The sequence below is a fragment of the Macaca nemestrina genome, chromosome 5 (assembly GCF_043159975.1).
Source record: "Macaca nemestrina isolate mMacNem1 chromosome 5, mMacNem.hap1, whole genome shotgun sequence".
Lineage (NCBI taxonomy): Eukaryota > Metazoa > Chordata > Mammalia > Primates > Cercopithecidae > Macaca > Macaca nemestrina.
The window spans coordinates 92109861-92131643 of NC_092129.1; the positions used below are offsets into that span (position 1 = coordinate 92109861).

The following is a 21783-nucleotide window of genomic DNA, read 5'->3' on the forward strand; positions in this document are numbered from 1 at the left end:
TTTCATGGGAAAATTATGTTTTCTAATTTATTTTTTAAATTCAGACTGTTTGTATTTCAAATTATCATTTTTTTGTCTAAATAATTGCAAAATATTCAAAATTCTTTCTTCAAATTTTTACTTACCAATTAAATATAATAATAGAGTTGAAAATAATTATAAGTAATAAAATATTTTAACCTTATTCTCTTCAGTATAGTGATATCCTGTTATAATTATAAAGGTTAAAAAAAAGTCTTACATGGCAAGGCTGAAGTACATTAATATCTTTATGAGGTTAATTAAATGAAAGTATTTGGTGAATGAATGTAGCTCTGTGTGTGGCATGGAAGGCTATCTAGAAAATGTATGTATTTATTATGTATTTGCTTATTTATTTTGTATTTATTTAAACTAGCTCTCACATCCAAACTTAATACCTAATTACTGTGTTTTAAGGGCAGGTTAGGGTGTTAAATAGTTATTAATATGTTATTGATGACTTGAAATTCAGGTTGCTTGTTCTCAAATATTTATTTTCTTAAAATAGTATTTAGTGGTAAATACTGAAGTTAACTGTTGAACTGTGAGAAAATATAACATTAAAACTGAGTTTTTATTTCTTTATTATATTCAGACAAGTTTAGATAAAGCAATTATTGGTGGAGAAGCTAAAAACACACAATATCAATATTTTCTCAGTTCAGGGTTAACGAAGAAAGAGTAAAGGAGAGACCATTTAAGATCAGAAGAACAAACACTTTCGACAAGTGCGTAGATTTCATGGAGTATACAGAGTATTCAGACTCTCTGTAGGTGGCTGCCAGATAGCTGTGCTTTTCAGCCTCTTCATAGATTTACACAAAATTACCCAGCTGTCTAACAACTAGCTGGTAGGATACTGTGTTTCATCATTTTTATGAGGTGTTGTCCATTTCTTACAGCTCTTTACAGTTCTCTTAATCCTGGGTTTGTTTGGATACATGTAGTCGAGAAAAGTTTTTCTAAAATTAAGCTCTAGAAATCAAAGGCTTCATATCTTCAATTTCAGCTTGTCCTGTCTTTGTGTCTCAGGATACTCTATTTTTTCTGTTTTTTTTTTTTTTTTTTTTTTTTTTTTTTTTTTTTTTTTTTGTTAGAGAGAGAGAGAGAGAAACAACTGCTATCTGCTATAATTAGATAATTTAGCTAAGGTATGAGAGCCTGAAGAGTCATATTAAATTTCAATCCTTTGTTGATGTTAATGACAGCCTTCTAAATCAGTAGCTGGGAGACACATGCTGCCCCGAATGGGTAGAGCTTTGACTTCTTCTTCCTGCTTTAACCAAAGATGCTCCAATTAGATCCATTTTTATAATAAGCTTCTTAATAAGCTTTAATGTAAGTAAGTGTCCTATATATTAAAAACAAAAGTTGAAAGTGAATGTACTAAAGCAAATGGGCTATTATGTCATACAGAATTTAGGGCTCGGGCTCAGGAAACAAATTCCTTAGGTTCAAATCTTGGCTCACTCAAAACACTACACACACACACACACACACACACACACACACACACACACACACACACACCCCTACCTATCTAGTCCATAAACAACTATGAACAAGTAGTTTAACTTCTTTGTGCCTCATGTTTTCTATATAGAATGAGGTTATAACAGTACTACCTATCTCACAGAACTGCTTTGAGAATTAAATGCCTTAATGCCATATGCCATGTAGAGGACTTAGAATGATGCCTGGAAAAAATAATAAAATAATAAATAATGAATCAATACAATGTAGATATTACTAATCTTTGTATTGGCATTATCATTATATTTTCATCATTATACTCCTAGGTCCTTATCATATCTCTTCTTGTGTTGCCATTGGAGTAAATGTCTAATTCTCTTTATTAAATTGTAGGCGTGGAGAGCTGCTATTCTAATTGTCCTTCCAGGTAGCTAGTAGGGTTGAACCTTCTTGCTTTTGTTAGAAATTACCATGCGACTTTCTTTGTTCAGCAGAATGTTCAGGAATGAGTGAAAATGTGCCTGTCACTTTCAGGCAAAAGCTTTAATATCAGTACATAATTTACTGAGTCCCCTTCCTGTGCCTTGTTGATGTGGAAGCAAGTGTTAAAATAGAACTTCCATCAGCCTCAGAGGCTATGATGAGCAGATTCTATTATTGACCTGCATTAAACCTGCAGCAAAAGCAAGAAGTAACTTTTTGTTCCTTTAAGCTGCTAGAGTTTGGAGTTAGTCTGTCATCATAGCATAAATTAATCTATTCTGATTTATACAGGAGCTGGGTATTGCTGTTCCTTCCCTTCTTTCCTTAACTCATTTAACAGAATAGTATTATGTCAAATAAATGAAATAAAATATCTTCAATAGAATAGTTGTTCATCATTGTATAATTCATGAAACATGTGAATTCCACAAACTACTATCTTCAATCAAAGGATTATTTTCACCTTGTGCTTGACATTTTAATATCAGTTAACTGTTGCCTAATCCTGCTTTTTTCATTTCATATCATCATAAATCCACCCTATAGGGCTGCTTTCATTGGTAAATTTATAGGGAATAGCAGTGTATCACTATAATACCATACTTTGACATTTATTTCCTTGGAAATGACAATGAAAGAGCAATTGTTTACTTGATATAATGAAAATATTATGTTTTTCTTCTTTTTATATATATTCTTAGCTGCAGAAAGGTGGATATGTTCTGGTCCTCAAAAAATGGTATAATTTCTTTTTTTTCTAAGTGCTAAATTAAGATTTTAGAAAATAACAGGGCTGGATAGATTCAGTTAGATTCAATGTGGGGTGGGGACGGAGTATTAATGTAATTGAAAAGCTCTGGGAAAGAAGGAAAAGTTTGAGAACAGGGATTGACTTCCAGAAAATTTATTGATGCAGCTTTCTAAAACCTTACAGATTTGTATGTTCCTGTTTGTACACACTGAAGACCAGCAGATGCTACTTTCATGAAATTCTGTTGGGGAGAGTGTAAAGAGACAACACAACACTTTTGGTGAGATAAAAAATGTTCTACTGGAGATGCTGTGAAGGGCAAATAGTATATCTTCTGTGCTATTGGCTAATATTTTAATGGATTTTTATGTATTCAATTTTTTCATTACATTGTGATTTCTCTGGATACAAGAGTCTGCATCTTGTTCACTGCCATTTCTTAATTTCATAGAACATCTTAATTTCACTAGCATATCTAGCATAGCTTCGAAACCTAGTTAAAGTTAATTTTACTAGGTTAAATTAGTAATTGGAAAATTAAAGATATTCATTTATACTTTAATTTTTATGTTTTTATTCCACAACATATAGTTATTGTTTTGCAGTGTAACTTTTATATTTATCAACAGTTTTTCCTTGAATCCTTATAATTGTCTGCATGTCCATGTTTATATTTGGAGTAGTTTTCTCAACTACTATAAATGATTATTTTTTTGATCCCATGAATAATTTGGAAGTATACTAATAAATTTTCAGATATTTGAGAATTTTCCAGAGCTCTTCCTTTTACTGGTTTCTAATGTAATTTCATTTTTAATATATTGAAGCTTGCTTTATTGCAAATAATTTTGTCTATCTTGGTACATGTTCTATGTACACTCGAAATGAATCTGCATTCTGATGTTTTTGGCTGGAGTGTTCAACAAAGTCAGTTAGTCCCAAGATGAATTAACCCTTTTTAATCACATGAAAGGATTGTCTGGTTCTATAAACATTTTGAAATATTTTTTCTAGTTCTGTGAAGAATGTCATTGGTAGTTTGATAGGAATTGCATTAAATGTGTAAATTGCTTTGGGCAGTATGGCCATTTTAATGATATTGACTCTTCCTACCCCTGAGGATGGAATGTTTTCCCATTTGTTTATGTCATCTCTGATTTCTTTGAGCAGGGTTTTTAAATTCTCATTGTAAAGATCTTTCACCTCCCTGGTTAACTGTATTCCTAGGTCTTGTATTTTTTTTTGTGGCGTTTGTGAATGGGATTTCATTCCTTATTTGGCTCTCAGCCTGACTGTTATTAATGTATAGGAATGCTAATGATTTTGTATGTTGATTTTGTATCCTGAAACTTTGCTGAAGTTGTTTATCGGGTGAAGGAGCCTTGGGGTCCAGACTATGGAGGTTTTCAGACAGAGAATCCTGTTGTCTGCAGGGATACTTTGACTTCCCTTCTTTCTACTGGAATGCCCTTCATTTCTTTCCGTTGCCTGATTGCTCTGGCCGAGACTTTCAATGCTATGTTGCATAGGAGTTGTGAGAGAGGGCATCCTTGTCTTGTGCCAGTTTTTCAAGGAACATGTTTCCAGATTTTACCCATTCAGTAAAATGTTGGCTGTGAGTTTTTCATAGATGGCTCTTATTATTTTGAGGTATGTTATTTCAATACCTAGTTTATTGAGAGTTTTTAACATGAAGCGATGTTGAATTTTGTCAAAAGCCTTTTCTGTATATACTGAGATAATCGTGTGGGTTTTGTCTTTAGTCGTATTTATGGGATGAATCATATATATTTATGTATGTTGAACCAACCTTGTATCCTAGGGTTAAAGCCTACTCGATCATTGTGGATTTCCTTTTTGATATTCTGCCGAATTTGGTTTGCAGGTATTTTGTTAAGGATCTTTAGATCAATGTTCATCAAATATATTGGCCTGAAGGTTTTATTTTATTGTTGTTTCTGCCAGATTTTGCTATCACAATAATGCTGGCCTCATAGAATGAGTTGGGGAGGAGTCCCTCTTCAGTTTTTTTGGAATAGCCAAAGCAATTCTAAGCAAAAAGAATAATGTGGTAGGCATCATGTTACCCAACTTGAAACTATGCTACAGGACTACAGTAAACAAAACAGCATGGTACTGCTACAAAAACAGACACATAGAACAATGGAACAGAATAGAGAGCCTGGAAATAAGTACACACACCTGCAACCATCTAATCTTTGACAAGGCTGACAAAATCAAACAATGAGGAAATGATTTCTTATTCAATAAAATGGTGCTGGGATAACTGGCCAGCCACATGCAGAAAATTGAATCTGGACTCCTTCCTTACACCATAGGCAAAAAACAACTGAAAATGGATTAAAACTGAAATATAAAACCCAAAACAATAAAAACCCTGGAAGACAACCTAGGCAGTACCATTCTGAACATATGAATGGGCAACATTTTCATGACAAAGATGCCAAAAGCAATCATAACAAAAGCAAAAATTGACAAATGGTATCTAATTAAATGTAAGAGCTTCTGCACAGCAAAAAAAACTACCAACAGAGTCAACAGACAACCTACAGAATAGGAGAAAATATCTGCAAACTATGCATATGTTAAAGATCTAATATCCAGCATCTATAAGGAACTTAAACAAGTTTACAAGAACAAAATAAATAACCCCATTAAAAAGCGTGCAAAAACCATGAACAGACATTTTTCAAAAAAAGACATATATGTGGCCAACAATCATATAAAACAAAGCTCAACATCGCTGATCAATAGAAAAATGCAAATAAAACCCTAATGAAATACCATCCCATAACAGTCAGAATGGCTATTATTGAAAGACAAAAAATAACAGATGCTGGCTAGGTTGTAGAGAAAAGGAACACATACACACTGTTGGTGGAGTGGAAATTAGTTCAGCTATTTTGAAAGGCTGGTAAGTGGTAATTAAGGTGTTAATTCCTCAAAGAGCTAAAAACAGAACTACCATTAAACCTAGCCATACCATTACTGGTATATACCCAAAAGATTATAAATCATTCTGCCATAAAGACACATGCACATGTATGTTAATTGCAGCAGTATTCACAATAGCAAAGACATGAAGTCAACCGAAATGCCCATCAATGGCAGATTGAATAAAGAAAATGTGGTATCTATACACCGTGGAATACTATGCAGCCATAAAAAGAAAGAGATCATGTCCTCAACTCAATTATGAGAAAACATGGACACAAAAAGGGGAACAACAGACACTGGGGCCTGCTCAAGGGTGGAGGGTTGGAGGAGGAAGAGGATCAGGGAAAGTAACTATTGGGTTAACAACTAGGCTTAGTACCTGGGTGATTACATAATCTGTGCAGCAAACCCTTGTGATATGAGTTTACCTATATAACAAACCTGTACACGTATCTTTGAACCTAAAATAAAGGTCTTAAAAAAGGAAAGATGAAAAAAAAAAATGGTTTGTATTCTTGGTAAAATTATTTGGTCTAAAATCTACTTTCTCTAAAAATAATATAGCTTATTCAGCCTTATTTTTTAAACTTGCATTACCATATTATTTCTTAATTCATCTCCTTTTTACCTCTGACTTATTTGTATCTCTATTCTTAAAGTGTTTTTCTCGTAGGCAAGAAATAATTGGGTATTTCTCTTTTCTCAGTTTTACCTCTGACTTTGTACTGCAGTTGTTTAGAGCATTTCTTTACCATTAAATTATTGAGATGGTGAGATTTAAGTCTTTTATTATGTTGTTGATTTTCTATTTGCCTCATACAGTTTTTGTTCTCTTTTCTATTTTGGTTGCTTTCATTTTAATTGATTGTCTTCTAAAGTTTCCCCTTCCTGGCCTAATAGTTTTAACTTTTATTTTGTTATTTTAGAGGTTGGGTTGGGATTTATATGTAAATTATCATAGCTTACTTTCATTTGATATTATGACATTTCATGTATAGAATAAGAACTCCTCCAGCCTATATGTTATCATTTCCATACATTGTGTATTTAATATAAACACCACACTACATCTATATTATTATTTAAATAGACTATTTTTTTAAAAAATATTATATAGTAAAAAAATTATACACACTTTTCTTCATAGTTACCATTTCTAGTGCCTTTTGTTTCTTGTAGAAACACAACTCTGCACTTTTTTTCTGCCAGAAGGATTTCCTTTAACATTTTTCACAGTGTGGATCTGCTAAATATAAATAATTTCAGATTTTATACGTCTGAAAAAGTATTTGTTTTGCCATCAATTATAAAAATACATTTTATACTGTGTATAGAATTCTGTGTTGACATTTTTTCAATAATTTAAGAGTATTTCTCCACTGTCTGCTTTTGTTGCATTTTTCCAATGAAAAAGCTGCTGTCAATCCTATCTGTGTTTTCTGTAGATAAAATGTCTTTTTCCCTGGTTCCTTTAAGATTTTTCTTCTACATTTCTGATTTTGAGCAATTTGATTATGATGTTCCTTGGCTTAGTTTTATTTTTATTTCTTGTGCTTGGGGTTTCTTGAAATTCTTAGAGAACTTAGGGTTGTAGTTTTATGGAATTTTAAAATATTTCAAGCATTATTTCTTAAAGTATTTTTTCAGCCCATATTCTTCTCCTTCAGGGATGTCAACTACACTATATTAGACCACTGGAAATGTTCAACGGGTCAATGACGCTCTTTACACTTTTTTAAAGTTCTTTTCTATCTCTGTGTTTCATATTAGATTGTCTATTGCTATGACAAATTCAATTTAAATTCAGTAATATATTCTTCTGTTGGTACTTACTGCATTCTTAAGACATTTTATAATTTAACAGCAATCTGTAAGAAAGGATTTAAAATTTAAAAGCAAATCATAAAGGGTTTATTTCTGTTGATATATTAAAACACTCATTGAATACTTACTATTAGCCAGAAAAAATTATATTAAACATTTTAAAATTACAAATATAAGTTTACACTTAAATTTTCTTATATTCAAAAGAAAGTTGGAAACAGGTAAAGCAATAATTTTTTAGATTTGAAACTTGAGACTATGAGTTATTTTACAGAGCTAGAGAATTATTAATTATAAATAGAAACAAGAAAGGAAATGTTCAAACTGGAAAAAAGTACTAAAAAAATTACAACCGATTTAGTTAATTAAAAAAATGTGATTCAGTTCAAAAATCAGGTATTAAATGCTTACTTTTGCAAGTTACTCTACTAAGCACTGGTGAGGGGGAATGCACAATCTCTACCAGTATTTAACATTAATATGAATGGAGTCATTTTTACCCTTGTATTTCACATAAGTACATTTTACTTTTGTTCCTTAAAAAATCAAGTATTTAGGGAGAGCTCTCATATACCATTTTGATTCTGTGAAGAATTTTAAAAATGTTTATAAAGTTTTGTGTTGAGAAATGGTGATAAGAACTTAATCTCTCAATTATGACATCAACATCATTAACATCATATATTCAAATTCATTTGTGTTAGTCTTTTATTAACACTTATCTGAGTAGTCTAATTGCCCATCACTCTTCTAATTCTCGAGAGTAGTTATTTGGACTACTTATTTTTCAACATCCTGTGTCTGTATATGCTTATTTCTCAGCATGATGAAGTCTCTTCTACCTAACTGAATAGGAAAACTGGACCAAAAACTCCAATGTTTAATGAAAAAATTATTTCATCTCATAAGCATTCTATGGCAACCTTCTATTGGCTTAGATTCTTACTTCCTTAACAATACCTTTTATTAAAAAGGTCTCATTTTGTTTGTTTTGAGAGCTTTATTGGGAAGTTTCATTTAGAAAAACTCAAGTAATTCAAACCCGAATCTGGAAAAGTATGGTGGGTAAATTTTTAACAGTCAAATTGACACAACCATTAGTCAAGAGATTAAGCCAAGTTCATTATTCATCCTACCTATAAATTTTAAAGTTATGTAACATTTGATCAACTTAATTTGTGATTGATGTAGTCTACTTAAAATATTTTATATAAAGTAACAGTTTATTAATAATTTACATCATACTATTCCACATTTGAATAATTCAAATTTACCTACAACATAAACACACTGAGTTGTAGTTATGGCACTTGTTTTATGTCACTGTATCTATCTAAAAAATAGGCCTGCGTCATTCCCAAAGATGGGGCATTTTTTCATGTAAATATCACCAAAACTGAAAACCAAAGCTGAGACAGCATAAGTGCTGAGTAATTGCTGAATGACTTAAAAGGCAAGGATAATCATACCATAAAGCAATATAATTGTTTGAAATTATCTTACATTCTTCATAAGAGAAAAAGAAGGAAGGAAGGAAGGAAGGAAGGAAGGAAGGAAGGAAGGAAGGAAGGAAGGAAGGAAGGAAGGAAGACTTACAATCAAAGAATTTATAGAAAAATATAAAGAAAATGTGTATGCTTGTATGAATATGTGTTTATATTTTATGCATGTGTTTATGTGTGTCTGCATATGAGTTTCTGCACTGGCAGATGCAAAATATTCATGTTGACTGATTATTAAACAAAATCAATTTGTAACATTTTAGGTGCTCTATTCCTTTAAATATAACTTTTACATTTTTTAAGAATAGCATAATTTCGTTGATGCCAAGCATTGTAAACTATGTCATTTGATTTTACACATTGAAAGTATTTTTAAAAGAAGTCATGATATACATTTTTAACAACTTGTCAATTTATTATTTATGAATTCTAGATTTTAAAAAATTTAGGAAAATGATTACAGCAAGTCAGTACACATATCAGAATTATTTTCTAATCTCCATTATAATTGCTGAAACAAGGATATAGTAATGGGATTAGAAAATATTATAAAAATTAAATATTTTCTTATGTTATATGCTAATCACAAAAATACTTTGCTATTATAGACAGATTGTATAAATGTGATTACTTAGATACTAACTGTATAGAAAATTAATGTAGGTTTTCTTCTTTATTTATTACCTGTTTTTTCAGATCAAACTCATAAAAGATTTTTAACTTGCTGTACACACTCATAATTGATTAAAAATATTATTTAAAATACAAAAGCATTTTTGTTACCTAGAACCACATATTAGAAGAATATCTCATAAAATAATAGGTATGTCAAATTAAAACTTATTTGTATGTACTTTTCAAATATATCTACCTGTCTCTTTTTATTAAAATTACTAAATATTTCAGTTGGCAGAATTATAAACCCTATCAGGCCACATTCTTACTCTTTAATTTTGTGATAGATGCCAAACCTATACTCTAAAAATAGCATTGTGGATTTCTTGGAAAGTATGGAGAATTGAGGGCAATGATAAATCTCCCCATATGTGATTCTCTTTGCCATCCAATCGTATAGACTTGGGGATTTTTTTTTTTTCTCTTGGGTGGAAATTTAAGTCCAATTTAGGATAGGAGGGAAGACCCGACCCATATGATAATTCTTTATATTTTTTAAGTGGCAAAATACAAGTCTTCAAATTAAAATGAAGTGCATACCTCAATATTATAAAAATGTTTTATAATTAACTCCAGTCTTTGAGGATAAATTTGTTTATATAAAGGTCCAGGAAAGTTTATGGAAGTAGAATTGGTCTTGGTTGGGAGTTCGCAGAAAAACATTTGACAGTGGAGTTTTGCCCAGAACTTTGCTATAGGATTTTCAGCTAATTAAATAAAAAAGAAAAAAAAAAAAAAAAAAGAAAAGAAATATGATATTGGGACATTTGTAATTCAACCATTATAAACTTCTTTCCTTTCTCCTTTCCATGCTCTCTTACCCATGGACAAATGCCATATGCCATTAAGAAAATTGGCTCTTTAGGTTGGATATTATCCAAAGCCCCAATGTATAAAGATGGAAAATAAATAAATACTGGAGCCAGGATGTTACACATCTTATCTTTGGAGAATTATTAACTCAGAGATACCATATGTGATGGCTGTCTATGGTTTGCATGGTCAAGATCATTATTAAGCATACTGAACCTCCAACACTAATTCTAGTGTCATGAATTCCATTTAAAAGCAACTCTTCTACAGTCAGGTTCTGGCAAAACTTCAAAGCTAACATTCAAAGTCGGAAAGCTTAAAACCGTGCAAGCTTATTTAGATTCCTTAAATGGTCTGGTTTAGGAGATTTCTGGGCATTTGAAGCTTTGTAAGCCATTGCAGAGTGAAAAAAGTTAATCTGTGCGGCTACATTTTCAATAATGTGACATTAGATTCATTTCAAAGGCTTTTCTTCTTGGGTATCAAGCCACAGTCAGGATTTCTCCAGGGTACAGAATACAGGCTCTTCCTTCCTTATTTATTTATTTTTAATGAAAGGATTGCTCCTCATGCTGAGGATTATATAGTCAAAGACTGAAGATATCTGTGTTTTTTGTTATACCAAAAGAGCAAAAAATTGGTTGTTTTCTTAAAAAAAAAAAATGCCTGTAACAATAGCAGTAAAACTGCATTTTAAGGCACAAAACTCCTAAAAATATAGGTGAACAATAGAATAAAACTAATGTGTGATTATAAGGGCTATGTCAATATGATATTTGAAATTAAAATGCTAAATATACATTCTTCCTCTCTCATTTAACATCTTCTGAAAGAATCTAGTTTTCTAAGTTAGCAGAATGCATAAGCTAAACATTTTTAAATCATTGACTAGGCTGTTTTTCTATGTAATTATTTCAATATACATTTTTAATATTAGACAATTTAAGGAGTATGAACAAAAAAATAAGATCCAGAATAGCCAAGAAATGATACATAAGTATTTTTAAAATTTATTTATATTTTAAAAGAAAAGAAAATTTGACATACTTTATCAATTTTTCCCCCCTCTGGGTACTTTTCTCCCTAAAATAGTGAGAATCTCCCATCAAAATATTTAATTACTATGTAATCAAATCTATACAGTGGCCTGATATTGTGCTCAGCTACAATCCCTGCATTCAGACACATCTGTATGTTTGAAAAAAATCAAAATAGCAACTTAAAAAATTGATACATTTAGATACATATCCAGCCTTGAATTTGTGTGTGTGTGTGCACGTGTGCTTTAAATAGTAAATTATATCATATCTTACCAACTTGATTATAAGTGTCTAGATGACAGCAACTTCATCATAAACACATTTTCTTCTCTTTGAGTAACTTTCACAATATTTCCCACAAAATAGATTAATTTTAAGGCTGTTTTGGATAAATGGACATATGAAATAATGTATTAATTATTGAATTTTGACAATTATTGGGAGATTCACATTGTTGATCCCAAACCCAAATTGAAAATTAAGTTCATTATGCATTTCTTTTTAAATTTTTGATTTTTACTTTCCAAAATAAAGCACTTTATATTGCTTTTCTGAATGTTAAGAAATAGCCTTAGCAGGCATATATATATATATATATATATATATATATATGTGTGTGTGTGTGTGTGTGTGTGTGTGTGTGTGTGTGTCACTGTCAGGGGAGGACAAGAAGAGGAACTTGTGTCACAGACCACTGTTATTCACTGGTGAACTTGATCACTTGGGCAGGGTGCTCACAGCTTGTTTGTGGGGATGTTGAGGAGGCAAGAAAAAAAGAAAGAAAAAATATGAAGTTTAAAAAATGTACAGTACAATATAGTAGGAAGCTATTAAAAAGGCAATGCCCATTTTTATGTCATTTGTCAATTCAGATTCATCTCTGCCCCTTCTACCATCTCTGGGAGGAAGCCAAAAGTTTGGATCTCATAATCTCTTTTCACTGCAGTTCCAGGTTGGATTCTGATGGCAAAAGAGGAGAACCCTCATTTTCTAGAGGCAGATATACACAAGCATCCTGTAGCACTGAATGCTCCACCTGAGGATCACCCACTTATGTACTGAGGCAGCAAAGATCTTTGGCAGCTTGCAGGTGGCTCTAGGCATTCCCTTCAGAATCTCCATCCCTGATGCTGCCATATGGCTTTAATCACTGATGGAAGCTTCTTTGCAATTGCTGCACTTCCAGATTGCCTGAAAGTGGCCTTCTAGTCTTCACTCTCCCAGTGCTTTGAGCAGCCCTTAAGCTTATGAATCCCTATAATACATCTTTTTCTATTCCAATATCCTAGTGAGACTTCTGTTTCCTTAATGGCATTCTGAATGTTTCATATAGTTACAGCATACATTTATATCTGCAGACATGGCAAGATGTTCACAATATATTATTAAGTGGAAAAAAAATAAGATAGAATAGTATGCATAAACTGGTACTGCTTTCTTCTTCTCTTTTTATAAATTTTTAATTACAAGCATTGAAACATCAAAGCGTATGTGCCACATTGACCATGTTGTTAACGGTAGTTACATTTTTATTTTCCCTTTAGATTTTTTTTCATTTTTGAACACTTAACATGGAATAATTGTTCAATAAAAATGAAAGAAAAACTTCATTAACAGTTCTAAGACATAGTTTACTATAAATATAAACAGTACTGTTTTAATTTAGAGAAGTAAACTGGGGAATGTGCTAAACTGGAATATTCAGCCTGGATTAGCCTGGTAGTAACAGATGCTCATTGAAACAAATCCTTGTGTATTATCAATTTATTTCTGATTCCTGGACATAAACTCTTTCTGTGGCAAATTTATGATAAATAAAAGTAAATCATAATTCAAATAAGGTGATTTCACAAACATGTTTCTTTTCAATGCTGAACAAAACTGAGGTTAGAGATAAATATCTGTCCTGAACTGCAAATTTTCTTATAAACTCTTGAAAATTTTGAGTTTTCCTTTGTTGTTGTTTTACTTTACAAAGTTGGAAACAATTATCTTGTTTCCAAAATGATTAATTTGTTTTGAAATGTAAACAAGAACATGGATACAGACTTTTAAAATTTCTTCCTTCTTCCTTACTTATAAATTATTGAAAATCAATTTTATTTTTTCTGTTAATTTACTTAATAAATTAAATAATCTCATGCTCCTTTGGTCCTTTTTTTTTTTTTTTTTTTTTTTTTTTTTTTTTTTAGTAAATCAGCCCTGAAACCAAAAATCTCTAAGGACTATAGGGTTTCAGTAGGTATCTAATAAAAAACAAAACAATCTCTGTCATAACAAAATAAAGTTAAGCTGTTATTCTGACTAACATTCAAAAGATAAATCTGAAAATATTTCTAAAGATAAAGTTCTTTAAAAATCTAATTAAATTATGGCATAATTATAGTATAACCATTTTTAGTAAAACAGCATAACTGTTGACTAAATCACTTGAAATGAAAACTTGTTTTCTTAATCTTTTGGAATTTTTATATATATTTTTCCCCTTTTTTGGAATTTTTATATATATTTTATAACCACTTTGCAGACTAATTTCAGAAGGGTTTTCTTTAAACGCTAGGAAGAATGAAATGAAATGAATACTTCTTGTGCTCTAAAGCAAATTAGTGTCCACTGTATTCTGGAAGAGCAAAAAGGTCTATTGTTAAGTGAGGTGCTATTTGCAAAACCTAGGAGATAAGAGAAGCTCTTTGTTGTGGTAGGAGGAGCCTGACATTTCAGTAAGAAAGTATTTTAAATATCAAAAGTGTATGTAGGAGTTAGCTGGAAAGCAACATAACTATGCTTCAACTATGTTTCTGCTTTTAATGCCAGAAACATAGTTGAAATACTTGAATATTCTTTTTTGTTTAGGAGAAACAGAGCCCAAATGGCAACCTAAAATGGACCCATTAGCTGGAAACAGAGCTGAACAAATTTAGTTGTGTGTGTATGTGTGTGTGCATGTCTGACATTTTGCTGATAATGATGGATAAATTCTAAAATAATTAACATAGAATTAAAATATATTAAGGATGAAAGCTAGTTAAATCGTTTAAAATAAATGGAATATATAACCTCAAGTACATATGACTTGCTAAATGAAGATAAAAATAATCACTAGTTGTCAAGGACTATAATTTTAATCAGATTCATTCTAATAACACCAAAAATGTACTAAAATGTAAATATTAAAACAGAATTTAGAGAGAATCATGACAACATATTTTAAGAAAGCTGCTGTTACTGGTGTTAATGAAATAAAATGTAGGTGTGTTTAAAATTATCATTGGAATTGACTACTAATGATTTAACACAATGCCCTGACACACCACAGAATCCATGTGGGAACTCTCATCTTAATTCCTTCATGCACCAGAAAGTTCATCAGTGGATGCAGAGTCAAATGAATGCTCTCACCATTAGGTTAACACAACCAAAGTGAAGTGGTTTTATTTTACACAGCGAAAACTAGAACAGTGCTCACACAACTGCTGACATGCAAACAGTTTACATAACTTACTAACTCGAAACGTCTATTCAAATAGCAAGGGCAGTATCTCCATGTTTCAACTGTTTGACACAATGATGGATTATTTATTTACTGAACAGCACTGGTGGCCAGAAAATCTGATTTCCATGCATGAAATCCATGAAACCTCAGCCACTGAACAGTTTCTTTTACATGTGGCAAAGGTCATCTATCAAGGGATTTTCTCACGTTTTGTGTGATTGGTCATGCCTCATTTCCTTGAAGAAAATATCATTTCCCTAAAGTCTGTGCATTTTAAAAAGACTCACAAAAGACCCAGAAAGTTATTTCCTCTCTGTTTGTGATAAGCACAGAATATAGAGGCTAACCTACAGGGAAAGACAAGCAACTGTTTGTAGCTAGAAACCCTATTTAATCCTATCATTAAGAAGTCTTAGCACTCACCAGGTATAAAAGGACTGCAAAATTAGACACTTAACCTTGTCATTTAACCTTGCAGAGCTTAATCTGCATTCAAACTTTAATAAATATATCCCATAGACCTATTCTTATATAGTAGAAAGGATTTGTTTCAGATAGTGTATTTCAAACTTACAATCATTTGGTGAATGGCTGTGTGAAGATTTGACAACCTTAAAAATACTGAAAATCATTATTTCCATTTTTGACCTGAAAAATCAATGAGAATGAACATTAAGAGATTATGTTTTTAGTAAAATTTCTAAGAACAGTAAATATAAAGCATGGTGAAAATCAAGAGCAATTTAAAGAGTACTGGGAACAGACTAGGACATATACTTGGAGGTTGAAAAAGCAAAACAAAACCCTACTGTTCTAACTTAATTATATTTATAAAATATTCCTTGGGTCACAGTTCAAAAGTATCTTAGAGTAGTGCAAATGTACTAAATCTATTAATGAACCTAGGTTTTGTCTAAAAAGTTCCAGATATTGAGTGGCTATTCTGTATAACTATAAACACCTCCAGATTCCTTCATTGTGGAGGGATGGGGGCATGTGTTCAATTGAGGCACTGAAGCAGGAAGGTCAGGAATAATCTCTGATTATTAATACGATTGTGATACATCATGAAGACAACAGCTATAGAAAGTCAACATAAGGATATGGCAAATGATAAGACTGTGTCAGATACTGAGCAGAGCATAAGATACCATCCAAGTAGCTTGGTTATTAATCTACTGAAGATCTGGCTTTACAGCCCCTGATTATACAGGCTCTTTTCAAGGCCTTGTATATGGGTTTGAATTAGTAAGTTTGAATTATTTTTCATAAGGAAAATATCCCTTAATTGCATAAGCTTTATGCCCTCAAAATATTAATCATCCACTTTCCACCATACCTGGATACAATAAATTTCTTTTTCTATTTTTAGCTCCCTATGTAGTAACACATGCATTTGTCCAACCACGTCTATTCAAAGTTAGATTTGGAGGATGACAAACAGGAGGTTGGGAAAATTATATCGTGCATAACATTTTTCAGCTTTCTCACAACAAATGTGTATGTGTTTGTAAATGTGTGCAATATTGAGTTAAGTTTAACTTGTATAGATATCTTTTTAGGAAGAAAAGATACAGTCTTGAAAGACACCATTACAGTTAAAGTTCTGCTTTAAGAAAGTGGTGCAAAAGTTACATTTCTTGAGGGAGTTACAAGAGAAGGGTAGAGAGTTTTACAAGCAGATGAAAGTATCTCCATGTGTTACTATCCTCTTTCTCTTGCTGTTTTCATCAAAAACAATATATTATGGTTTAGGGGAAGTGAAAATTTACTTCTAACTCTCTTAGGATCTTTGACTGGGCCTGTGAATTAATTTGGCATAAGGTAGATTAGCAGGAGAAAAACACACAAGTAACTGTATTTAATATTAGTTTTATATGACATGGAACTCTCAAAAGGAAATGCCCCCCAAAAGTGGTAAAACCTAAATGCTTTTATATTAGTGTAAACAAAGAGAGGCAATTGTGGGAAAGTAAGTAACTATACTTACTAAAGTATAGCCTATAGAGGAGGCTAAAGGAGGACAGGAATTATTTTAACAGCCTGTTTTTACGCAATTATCTTGACTAAGACTCCTCCTTGAAGAATGTTAATTTTTTCCTTGGTATAGGTAAGGCATCTTTCACTTGGGATTTTGTATCTCCTCTTTTCAAGAGAATGGGGTAGATTAGAACGCCATTCTTATACCTGCTGTTTTTGAAGTGCCTTTATCTTAAAATAATCCTTACGCCAAAGTGTCATATTCTGCCACTCTTCAGTGAGATTTGGAGAAATGACCCCTAATTTCTTAATTTTATTTATGGGTCTTTCTTGGTCATGAGCTTCTTTGATGTGCCAAAATTAATTAAAAAATGAAAATGCAATATATTTATGTATACACAAAGACACACACACAAGCCCACACACATATATACTGTCTTTGATTAAGTTAATAAATTTTTGCATGTATGGTCATGTGTGCATGTGTATTTGTGTGTGTGTTTGCACATCATTGAGACTAAATGTCAACTCAAGGGAATGTATATAAAAATGTAATTCATCTACTACTAATTTTGAATAATTGACCTGTTTTGTAATGACAAGTAGTGATTTGACTGACTTCCATTAGACACATATATCCTGGATCAACTAATGCTGAGATCAATGATAGGAGCACTGAGTTATTTTTATTAATATTTTTTGAATACTTTATTATGTAAAATGTTTCTGACATCTTTCCTAAATCATAGGGATCATTTCTGAGCCTTTTCTTATAATACTTTTATTTTTAATGTTGAATTCTTTTCAAATGTGTTAGTCTTGAGGAAAAGAGAATACTGGAAAATGAGCTACAAATAATTAGAACTTTTTTTTTTCTTTTCTGTTTCTTTTTATTTATTTTATTTTATTTTATTTATTTATTTATTTATTTTTTTGACAGGATCTCACTCTGTCTCCCAGGTTGGAGTTCAGTTGTGTGATCATGGCTCACTGTAGCCTCTACCTCTCTAGACTCAAGTAGTCCTCTCACCTCAGCCTCCCAAGTAGCTGGGACTACAGGCACACTCCCAGTTAAATGTTTTTGTTTTTCACAGACGTGGTTTTGCCATGTTGCTCAGGCTGGTTTTGAACTTCTAGGCTGAAGCTATCCACCCACCTCACTCTCCCACTCTCTCAAATGCTGGGATTACAGGTGTGAGCTACTGTACCTGGCTGGAATGTTTCTTTAAACTATTCTAATATTATGCTTATTTTAACTATATTCTCAATATTTTGTAAATTGGATTGATTTTTTTGATAGTAAATTATTTTTCTACTTAATGCTTTAGCACTTGTTGCCATGAATATTTTAAGTGACAAACAAGTTTTTACCATTGTTAGTATGAAAGCAAAATGCAGCTTTTGCATTATGGTGATATCCCTCACCTATAAAAGTATGTCTTTCTGGACGGATGCAGTGGCTTACGCCTGTAATCCCAGCACTTTGGGAGGCTGAGGCGGGTGAAACACCTGAAGTCAGGAGTTTGAGACCATCCTGGCCAACACAGTGAAACCCCATCTCTACTAAAAATACAAAAGCTAGCCAAGTATGGTGGCAGGCACCTATAATCCCAGCTACTTGGGAGGTGAGGCAGGAGAATCACTTGAACCCCAGAGGCAAAGGTTGCAGTGAGTCAAGATAGTGCCACTGCACTCCAGGCTGGGAGAAAGAATGAAACTTCACCTCAAAAATAAACAAATAAATAATAATAATTAATTAATTTTTTAAAAAGTGTACCTTTCTGTAGAAATAATAGTATATGTACTTACGGATTTTCCACTTCTTAAATGTAAATGTGTTTGAAGTTATGTGTTTTTTAAATTATGAAACACATTATCACAATAGTAAACAGATTTTTTAATAGAAACTTTTACAATTAAATGGCATGAGTTTATTAGAAATACTGTAAAGAGTTACAAATGTGTTCATTCAAAGAACTCTTTGGTATTTATTTTCAAATATAATTCCTACTAAAAGTAGGTGGGCAGTCTTTTTGGTGCTTTATTATTCACTTCAGTTACATTATGAACAAATGAGTATTTTCTGTGATTTTTTTATGAATTTTCAAAATGAATAATTACTGCTTGTTCTAAATTTTTGACAGTGTATTTTTAAAAATCAATTGCTATAATATTAATATCTAGCTTACTGTTGAAAACAAGCCTACTTCGTTGCTACTCTCTGCCAAAGAATTGATTTTTATATTTGAAATGGGCTATGTTTAAAAATTTTATTGATTTATCTTTTATTTTATAATCCACATAGTCAATGAATGTGTAATAACACACAAATTCTTATAGCAAAGTAATGTCAGTCACTAGACTTGACAATTTTACATGAATGAAAGCAGTGCTTAGTAAATTGCTGAGTATTTGAGAACAATACTAGTAATTTTTCCCATTATTACCTAAGAAGGCCACAACTGGGGCTGCTCATGTGGACTCAAATGTGAAGATTTGACAGTGTATTTAATAACTCCACAGTGCAGCTCCTGGTGCCTCATGTTCTGTATTCTCTGAATGCCCAAGGTGATGGAGAGTCACTGGAATACAGAGAAACTAAACTCTAAGAGAACATTTGTTGCTTTGATGTTACAAATTTCAAACAAGAATGCAGTAAAAAAGTAGGCTGATGCACTTTCTAGGACAAAATATGAAATGAAGAAGTAAGGATCCCAATATTTCCTGGTAATCAAAAATTTTCCTCTGATGCAAATAAAAAGTCCAGTTCACAAGAAAGTAGTGAAATTCAATTTTCATAATAATTTCTGCCTTATTGAAAAAATGCAAAGGTCCCTTGATAAAAGAAATGCAAAATTTTCTATCAAGTAAATGTAAAATATGCTAATATCATGATTGGAAAGTCAAGTGCACATGACGGCTGACGCTGGAGATTGCTTTGGTTCCTCATGTTACAGTTTGTGACAAAGATTAAAATTATTTGACACAGTAATCAGTTCCCCTTTCACTTCAAGTTCAGTAAATGATTTGTCCATTACCCAACACTCACCCCTACTTTTATTTTTCTTTCTTTTCCTCATGTTTTTGGAGAGGGTTTTCAATTCATTCAATGTCATTTTATTTAGAACGCTGTATGGTTAAAATAAATGTTTTAATTTTAGATTTATTTATCTTTCCTTAATTTAAATGATTATATGTTGGTTCTTTTCTTTTTATTTATTTTGACACAAAAGCAACAGATTAAAATATTGGGATTGAGAGAATAAACCTAAAATCTCGAGCAAAGACTTGGTGCTATTAGTTCATTTCTATTAGATTTTTTTCTGTGTTAACTTGAGTTGATGTAATGTCATATTTAAGCAGAGTGAACTCTACAATATATAAAATTGAAATAGTGCTAACTCATAATTATTCAAACCTAGTATTAAATGCTAGAAACATTTAAAATTATTACATAAATTAATAAAGGAAAAATATAATTTTCATAAAGAGGTTTGGATAATAGTTGCATGTCCTTAATTTGAAGGACAAATTGTAGGTGAATAAAATCACTGCTTACTGGGCGCGGTGGCTCACAACTGTAATCCCAGCACTTTGGGAGTCCGAAGTAGGCGGATCACCCGAGGTCAGGAGTTGGAGACCAACATGGTCAAGACGGTGAAACCTCGTCTCTACTAAAAATACAAAAATCAGCCAGGCATGGTAGTGCGTGCCTGTAGTCTCAGCTACTCGGGAGGCTGAGGCAGGAGAATCGTTTGAACCCGGAAGTGGAGGAGGTTGCAATGAGCCCAGATTGCGCGACTGCACTCCGGGCCTAGGCAACAGAGCAAGACTCCATCCAAAAAACAAACAAACAAACAAACAAACAAAATATATACACTGCTGATTTCAAAATACACTACACTGAGTTTCTATTTTAAGGAACAAAGAAATATGAGTCTGTATTCTGAGAACTAAATAGACTGAGTTAAAATATTTCCAGATTTCAAGATCCTGAGAGATGGTCACAAAACCTTGGTATCCTGTAAATACTTGCAGGGTGACAAGTTAATCACTTACCTAAATTTCTCTCAAGAACTAACATTCTCATAAACTCAGGATTTCACTTCTCTGGCTTTAGTGAATATTCAACCACTCCTCTACTATTTTTCTATCCATCACATCCTAATAGATTTCCTCCATTCCAACCGGGCCGGGTCTATAATTTTCTCTCACCAGAAATACCTCTGATATTGCTCTACTTTAAAATATATATACAGTGCTTTTAAGTTTTGTTCGATCCTTCTTCCAACACAGAAGGTAAGCTCTAAGAGAACAGAGTAGGCGAATATTACATGTACATCTCATTACTAAACTGCCATAACAAAAATAGTTCTAGGAATACTTAATTATTTAATTTATTTAATTTAATAAATAACATTCAACACATGTGACTTAATTGATAACAATAAATAAACATTTATGATGAATAACAAAGCTATAGTGGCAACCTTGATAATATGACAGTTTAGTAAGTGCATACTATGTGCCAGATATTCCAAAAGGGTTAGCTCATTTTTTTCTTCAATACAACTCTTTTGAAGGTAAAAATAATTATTTCCAGTTCACATGTGAAATGAAAGCTCTAAGATTAGCTTGACAAAGATGTTTGAAGATATTACACGGGTCACCCAGAACCTTGCCTCTTTTAAGTATTTGATTAGAAGAGCCCAATGGAGATATTCTGCATATCTCTATTATCATCACATCATGCCATGGATTATCAGTGTT

The 21783-nt window shown here is 32.0% G+C and overlaps 1 long non-coding RNA gene across 1 annotated transcript; it reads right to left on the reverse strand.

Moving 5' to 3' along the window:
- Positions 1-1197: 1197 nt before the first annotated feature.
- On the reverse strand, positions 1198-20755 carry LOC139363152 (uncharacterized). The gene is made up of 4 exons (XR_011623072.1): positions 20573-20755; positions 15608-15681; positions 7520-7554; positions 1198-1297 (listed from the first exon to the last, which is right to left on the reverse strand). It is a non-coding gene; the product is annotated as an uncharacterized lncRNA (long non-coding RNA).
- Between the last annotated feature and the right edge of the window lie 1028 nt (positions 20756-21783).